Raw genomic sequence first — 7,860 nt, forward strand, 5'->3', positions numbered from 1 at the left:
CAAACAAAAATAGTCATCATCCATGCTGCTTTTGTTGTGAGTATAGGAGAAAAATAGTAAGAAAAGTTGCCCAAGTCCAAATGTCCCACAAGAAAATATACTTTGAAAGCTGTCAAAGGATGAGACAACTGCTCAACATCTGAAATAAAAAGGCAAAGTAAAATTTGTTTTTCACAATAGTAAGGGAGAGTTATATAGGCAGACAAAATCTTACTGAGTAAAACAGATGGCTGAATTTATATTGGATTGGAGGGAAGGGTGGAATTCAGGAATTGGTGAGCTTTTAGAGCTGTAAATGAATTGACACCTATAGAAGCACAGTCACTGAGGTGAAGCTGTTGTTGATTGGTTGAATCCATCCTTGACTGACTGATTTTCAGAAGCCAGTAGCTGGCACTGATTGGTTGGCTTGCAAAAGTGTGCTCAATGAGTGAGCAGTCATTGATCAACTGAATAGGTGTAAAACTGCTTCTGTTGGCTACTTGCTACCATGGCCACAGAACAGTCTATCTAATCAAAAGTTTCTACCCTACAATAGTGAATCAGGATTAAAAGAAACAGCTATCCCCACAAGATTGGATCAGGATTAAAATATGGATTTTCTGGGGTATGCAATAGTTTGGAACTGGCACAGCCTCTTCTGATATGAAAACCACAAGATGATTTTTCTCATATTTCATCTGCAAAGGTAAAAAGCAGTCTGTGGCCTCTAGATGATGAATATGCCACTCAAAAATTAGTGAATGAAAGAGGACATAACTGGGGGCAGAGAACAAAAGACCTGAAGGCAAGTTCAGGAGGGCAACACTTGTTCACTAGTAGGACAAACTGCAGTAGGATGTATGCCCTAGAGCTTCCCACAAAATCAGGCTGAGAAAATGTCAGGAGCATCACCTGAAATCTAACTCTTGCTTGGCTATTTCCTCCCCCCCTAACCATGTATATGCATCCTCATCCCAAGGTTGGCCTCTGTAGAAATGGACTTAAGATAGTGGGTATTTAAAGATAGACAGCTTGTTCATTATTTTCATGGATGAAAAAGTAGAAATATTTATCATAATTATATATCTGCAAGAGTCACGATATATCTATAGTGTCCCACATTGTAAAAATAAGCACTAGTGATGTGTTCAGTGAGGGAGTGAGACACTTACAAGTAATGGGTCTTAGTCTTCATTTATTCTGGATAACAACTTCAAGCACAATCAGTGGTCAAGTGAACAAAAGACATGATGTTCTTGTTTGTCATCAATACTTTTAGAATACATGGTTGTTCTATAATCATGGTACATGATGATTCTGAATAATAATATGTGCAGCAGGGTTAGGCTATGGGAAAGATGACAACTTACTTTCTCATTGGAAAAAAGTCAGCATATCCCAAAGAAAAGCTGAACTTTTTATATCTTTTGTCTAGGTCTCTTGTATATGTTAACAACATGAATATGAGGCTATGACTTCAAGAATGGCTGAGCAAGGAGCTCCATGGACATTCTCCCCAGCAAAACAACTATGACTAGTAAAGATTTTTTCTTAAAAATTAAGGTACTTGGGGGGTATGTGCAAGGAAAATAGTTCAGTAGTAGAATTCTCACCTGCCACGCAGGAGATGCAGTTATAATTCCTGGACCATGCACTTCCCAAAAAACAGTCAAACAAAAACTCAACAAATGGTGCTACAATAATAGGATACTTCCATGGAAAAATAATGAAATGTGACCCACCATGCAGCATACAGAAAAAAGAAAATTAAGGTATCTGGGACTTGTCCTAAGGGTTTATAGCAAGTGGAGCAATATTTACTCAAAAATATCTGTTGAATCTCCATAAGAACAGAAAAAGCCTGCCATTTGAGACAAGATTTACTACTCTACCTAGCATAGCATGAAGGAAACTCTAATCTGGGTAGGTGCAACCAAGACCACAGGGCTCTGCTCCAATCTAGGGATACAGTATCACCTGGAATGGGCAAGTCACCAACATTTCTCACCACCTAATGAGCTTCATTTTGCAGAAACCCTATTCTAGGAAACAGAAGTTGAGAGGTGTCTTCAGGTCCCTACTTAGTCCTCAGTCATAGGGCAGAAGCTTTACCCAAGGCATGGTAGACCAAGAATATTAAGCTCCTATTAGCCCTTGCCATTGCTCACTCATAGGGTGGAGGTTCCTCACTGAGAGATAGTCAAGCCATGAACACCAGAGGCTGCTATTCCTATCCAGCAGTCCACTTAAAAAGCAGGGTTGTGACTCTGGGAAAAGCAGGCCACTGCCCCAGTCCACATCTCTGGAGCATAAATCTGAAGTGGATTATGATAAGATGTACATTGTAAGCTTTCAAACAACCACTAGGAAAATAATTGTTTTAAAAATATAGTGAAAAATAATTAAAAGAATTAATACTATACTAGGTAATATTCACTTAATGCATAGAAAGCAGCAAAGGAGGAACAGAGGAACAAAGATTTGTGACATATAGAAAACAAAAACTAAAAGGGCAGACATAAATCCTTCTATCAACAAAAACATTATTTGATTAAACATATTAAACATAAACTGTATTAAACAATCCAATTAAAAGGCAAAGATTATCACAGACTGGTTAGAAAAATAAGGTTTAATTATGGTCTAGCTATAGGAAGCACACATTAAAAATAAAAGGATAGAAAAGATACTCCGTGCAAAGAGCAATCATAAGAAAACTGGAAACATTATACTAATATTAGACAAAATAGACTTTAACCATCCCCCCAATAATGTTACTGGACATCTTATAATAGTAAATTTTAAAAGGGTCAATCCATCGTGAAGATATAATAATCATACACAAACATTCACCTAGCCATTGACCCCAAGTGCATGAAGCAAAAAACAGACACAATTGCAGGGAGAAACAGACGAAGAGTAATAAAGACTTCAATATTTCACTTTCAAGAATGGACAGACAAGCTGGGCAGAATATCAACAAGGAAATACTTGAACTACTGTCAAACCAGCTAGACCTATCAGAAACCCTCCCAACAGCATGACTATAGATCCATCTCAAGTGTGCATGGAACATTCTCTAGATTAGACATTATGCTTAAGCCATAAAACAAGCCTCAAGAACTTGAATGGGATCTAGGTGAGTGGAACATATAGTGTAAAGTCTCTTTCTACAGTTTTTACCAATATGTGAATATTCAGCAATTTGTTTCTCCTTTTCTTTGCTGCATTGGTAGACTGGGATGCAAGTGTTCGCCGTTGCCTGTTGGGACACGCTGTGCTGAGGTAGACATGAGCCTGGAGGACACTCGCAACAAAGCTGGATCATTGTCTACGAACATCTTTATTGGAGTCGATTTCTTTTTCTATTAAAAATTTCTTTCCCTTCGACCTTTTGGAATCCAGCATACTGTAGCTCAAATACCTATTTTTTTTTTTTTAAAGAGAGAGGGAGGAAAGGAAGGAAAGACAGAGAAGGAAGGAAGGATGGAAGGGAGGAAGAAAGGGAAACATTTTTTAAACATTTTCTTGTTTTATTATATTTTGTTTGTTTGTTTGTTTTTTACATGGGCTGGGGCCGGGAATCGAACCGGGGTCCTCCGGCACGGCAGGCAAGCACTCTTGCCCGCTGAGCCACCGCGGCCCGCCCTCAAATACCTATTTTGATTCTGTTCTCTTGTCAGCTCTTTTGCCATTTCCAAATTAGAGATTTATAGTGCAAGAAGAAGGTAAAGAATAAAGGAACTAGGTAGCTAAAACGTAAGCATGGTTAAAACCCTATCAGCGTAGGTAAGGGATATTAAGCTGTGCAAATGCTTCTGAAGTGGTGCTGTGATGTGCCTGGGGCTGGAGGAGGGGCTGAGCCCAGCTGAGGGTTTGTGCACAGACTGCAGGTGTCCAGGGAGCACCGTGGCTCCACAGCACAGAAATAAGAGACTGAATCTGAGGTCTGGGAAGATGAAATATACAGTGAGCTGAGGCATTCTCTAGTGACTGTTGTGGCACTTAATCTTCCTTTCTGCTGTGTTCCTGAAGGAATGTAAAATAGGCTGATGAGGCGTCCTCCAGGATTTTGACAAAACCAATGCATATTGGTCACAAAGATAGAAAAATTGCACCACAGCGTGATGCTGGCTCTCTCCTGGAGACTTAAGGATGGAGGATTCTGTTCCACCTGCATACTGCTCACACCTGATCAGAAATGGAGAAAAAGTCACAGGTAATGCACTGCAAGACTTACAAACCCTGAAAACTCCCCTTTAGGTTATTAGAAGGACAGAACATCTGGAAGATTTGTGAACTGCTTGCCCTTCCTCCTCTCAAACAAACTGAAGTGCAAAATCCTTTCAGATCCCTACTTGGGACAGCCCTAACTCACAGCAAACCTGGACACACAGGAGCTCCAGAAGAGTGCCCAACCGCATCTTCATGGTGCTTTGCCTTTTCCTTTTACTTTTCCTCCTACTTTCAAATTTTCCCTTTTTTTCTTATCTTCTCTCTCTTACTTTTCTTAGTTTTCTAATTACAGGTAAGGGACAGAAGGCATATTAGAGAAAAGAGGGTATCCAATTGCTTAGAAAACTTCAAACCTGAAAAATGAAAGTTTAGATTTTTTTCCTGATACATACAGTCTTAAGCCAAAAAAAGTAAGACAGTCAAGAAAATATGATGTCTGTTCTCCAGAATTCTTCATTTTCCCATTTTCTTTTGCTCTGTTTGATTCTGGAAACTTTTCTGATAAATATAAAGAAAACATTATGGATTAAGGGAATTTGTTCTATAAATATAGATGTCTGTATGTAATTATAGAAATATACATTAGAGCCTCAAACTTCCGGTACTTGAATCAGGGACTGACTCTCCATATCAGTCATTAATTTTGGTTTAGAGAGGCAGAGCTATTAATTGAAAGGAATATTCTTCCAAAACAAACAAAAAAACCAGTTTCCTGCATATTAATAATTCTTTAGTTTGTCTTCACCCCCAATTGTTTTCCTCTTCTTACAACTAAGTAGCTTCCACTACACAGAGAATTTCTCAAATCCTTCAACAGCTGTTCACTACTAGTTCCCTGGATTTAGAGCCTCAATTTAAGAAAGTTTATGGTGGCTCCTAATGGGTTAAAACCCTCAGAAAGGGGGTGGATCATGGTGGCTCAGTGGCTCAGTGGCAGAGTTCTCACCTGATTCTGGGTGCCTGTCCATGAAAAGAAAAAACAAAAAACCTTCAGAACGGGACATCTCCCACTCAGCAGGCATAGATAGTGCAACTCACCTGTCTTGTTCTAGGACTTTACCTGTAGATTGACTTGAAACCACAGAAGTATCCACAAGGATGTATATGCCATAAATAGGATTTAAGGTCCCCCACAGTGTCTTATTATGAAAATAAATACTGTTTAAGGAAACAAAAAGCAATCCATTTAAGTCTTAATTAAATGAGCTCTTCTTTGCATTTCAATACAGGCTAGTCAACATATTTAAGAATGTGCTAGATTCGGGGCAATACAAATGTGGACACTATATCTTCCTTGAAAGAGCTTGTGATATGAGCAAAAGTGGGGAAGGGGAATGACATGCATCTCTATAAATGCAATAGAGACTAAAAAGATGTCATAAGAAAAGCAAATATAGAAACTACAGGGCACCCAGAAAGTAATGAATACTTCGTTAACTTCACAGGAGATGGCACAGTGGAAGAAACTTCAGACGGCTCAATGGAAGAGATGATATTTTAAGCTTTTATGAAGACAACAAGATTAGATAGTAAGAAAAGCAAAGGTAGGTGATCTTTGAAAAGTGACTACTTTAAATACAGGGAAGAGAAAAAATGAGCATGTGTGTGGAAAGTATCACCCTTATGCCCAGGAGAGAGGGCCCCTGTCCCAAGCTCTATATTTTACAGGACCACTCAATTGCACACACACACACACACACACACACACACACATCAGTCAAAAGCACCAGGATTAAAGAGCACAGGAGTGTCTCTGTTACTGAGGCTCAGCCATGTCTGTAACCTGAACAGCTGTTCTTGTGACTAACACCTTTCAGTCTCATGGAAAATGCTTCTTCACATATCTTGACCCTTGTACTGGAAATCACATCTGAATATCAGGAAAATTTGTGGGGTGTGCTACTGCTAACAGAATCAGGAGATTCTGGTTTGGAATATGGGGAAATTTCAGGGAAGGAAAAAGGAAAATTAATGAAGTAGTCCTATCTTTTCTCTATGAAGGAATGAATGTAATAGGTTCTTGCATGATGAAAATTCTTTCCCAGGAAAGTGAGAGATCCATTTTGTTCTTCTCTTATGTACTCAGCTGTGGCTCTGGGGAGCACATGTGACTGTGCAGAGTTGCTCACTTTGTGTGAAACACATCAAAATATTCAACAATGCTACTTTAAAAATTATATGTACTTAATCTAGACTGAAACTGTATGAAGTGATACTGATTCTTTAAAAATTAGATGGGCACCGAAACTAGAATTGTGAATAAATTTATTTTTCATAAAAATTCAATTCAGTGTAAACTGTTTTTTAATCAATTCAGCTTTATTTTATGTATTTATTGAAACTGTTGATTATTATTTTCATTTGCTCTTCCACATTCATAGGTGTTTTAAAATGCTTTTAAAGCAAAATAATGGCTTGAAAACTTTTATGAAAATAATTTTAGTTTCTGTTCTATAAAATAATATTAATCCATTTTAGATAATTTGGAGGTAAAAAAGATGGAAAATGAGGACCCACGTATTTCACTGAAGAGGAAAATGAAGTTATGTGCAGACACTAAAGATCAGATGGACTATTCAAGAATGTTGCAAATGTTTGCTAAGGGTACTGTGAATGGTGTAGGAAAAGAAGAAAAGATGAGCAAAGGAATCCTAAGTTCTATGGGTACTCAGTGGGATTTGAATAAAGTGAATTAGAAGGGAGGTAACCTAGTTATGTCTGAAAAAGAAAGAATAGTCACTTAGAGAACAACCGACCCCAAGGTTCCACCTGGAATTAGGTGTGACATGTTTAATTCAAAAAGCATGTTGCTGAGGACCACTGAATAAGGAAAGTCCTGTTCCTCTCACACTAGATTGTCTTTGGAACGTTTACTGTATGCTCACCCTTAAATGTCAGCTTTAATTAATTTCCCAATCTTAAATATTTTAGTCAATGAACTGACGTCCTTTGAGTCCTAGAGTAAGTCTTAGAACTTACTTGACGTGTGGTCCGCATCCCCAGCAGTCCAGGCACTGCGTCCCCGGGGCACAGACGCACACGGCCGAGTTCCTGCACCGGCAGACGGTTGCCTTGGGCGGAAGGAGTTTTCCCTTTTCCTAAATTCAGTTTCAAAACCTTTGATGACTGTTGTTCCCTGACATGCGTTTCAGAAGCAGCTGGAGATCTTGGTTAGGGAATCATCTACTCCAGAAGAGATTGCTCTGAGATTGAAGATAGATGAGGGGAAATTTAGCTTTCTATGTAGGGGTGTTGTAGGGCCTCTTAGAAAGAGAGGCTCTCTTGATAAAACTGCCTGCCTGCCTCCTGGTTCCTCAGTTCTTCTCTCTTGCTGTCTAGAAAGTCCTCAGCAGGGACACCTCCTTCGGCTTTGGGAAAGGAAAGCTTTGCAAATGATTTTGATCTAAAAGAGAAAAGCCACTGCCAACTTATGCAAAATGCCCTGTAGGGGTCATGTAGAGAGCTAAGGAGAAGTTCACAGTTTCTGTGAGCCTTCTCGGCTGCTTTCCTGCCTTTCTATGGTTGAAATTCAAAGCATCATGGTCATGTACTGAGAAGGATTATGTTTTTAGGCCTGAACTTTAGAAAATTGGGGCTTAAAAAGCAAACTGAAAGTTATTAACAAAAAATGGGGTCCAAAAA

At 38.9% G+C, this 7,860-nt stretch overlaps 1 long non-coding RNA gene across 1 annotated transcript; it reads right to left on the reverse strand.

Annotated features, from left to right (window-relative positions):
• Window positions 1–3,648: 3,648 nt before the first annotated feature.
• LOC143654896 (uncharacterized) lies at window positions 3,649–5,346 on the reverse strand. Its single transcript, XR_013162024.1, has 3 exons — window positions 5,257–5,346; window positions 4,611–4,716; window positions 3,649–4,173 (listed from the first exon to the last, which is right to left on the reverse strand). It is a non-coding gene; the product is annotated as an uncharacterized LOC143654896 (long non-coding RNA).
• Window positions 5,347–7,860: the final 2,514 nt, after the last annotated feature.

Source organism: Tamandua tetradactyla, chromosome 14, assembly GCF_023851605.1.
Source record: "Tamandua tetradactyla isolate mTamTet1 chromosome 14, mTamTet1.pri, whole genome shotgun sequence".
NCBI lineage: Eukaryota > Metazoa > Chordata > Mammalia > Pilosa > Myrmecophagidae > Tamandua > Tamandua tetradactyla.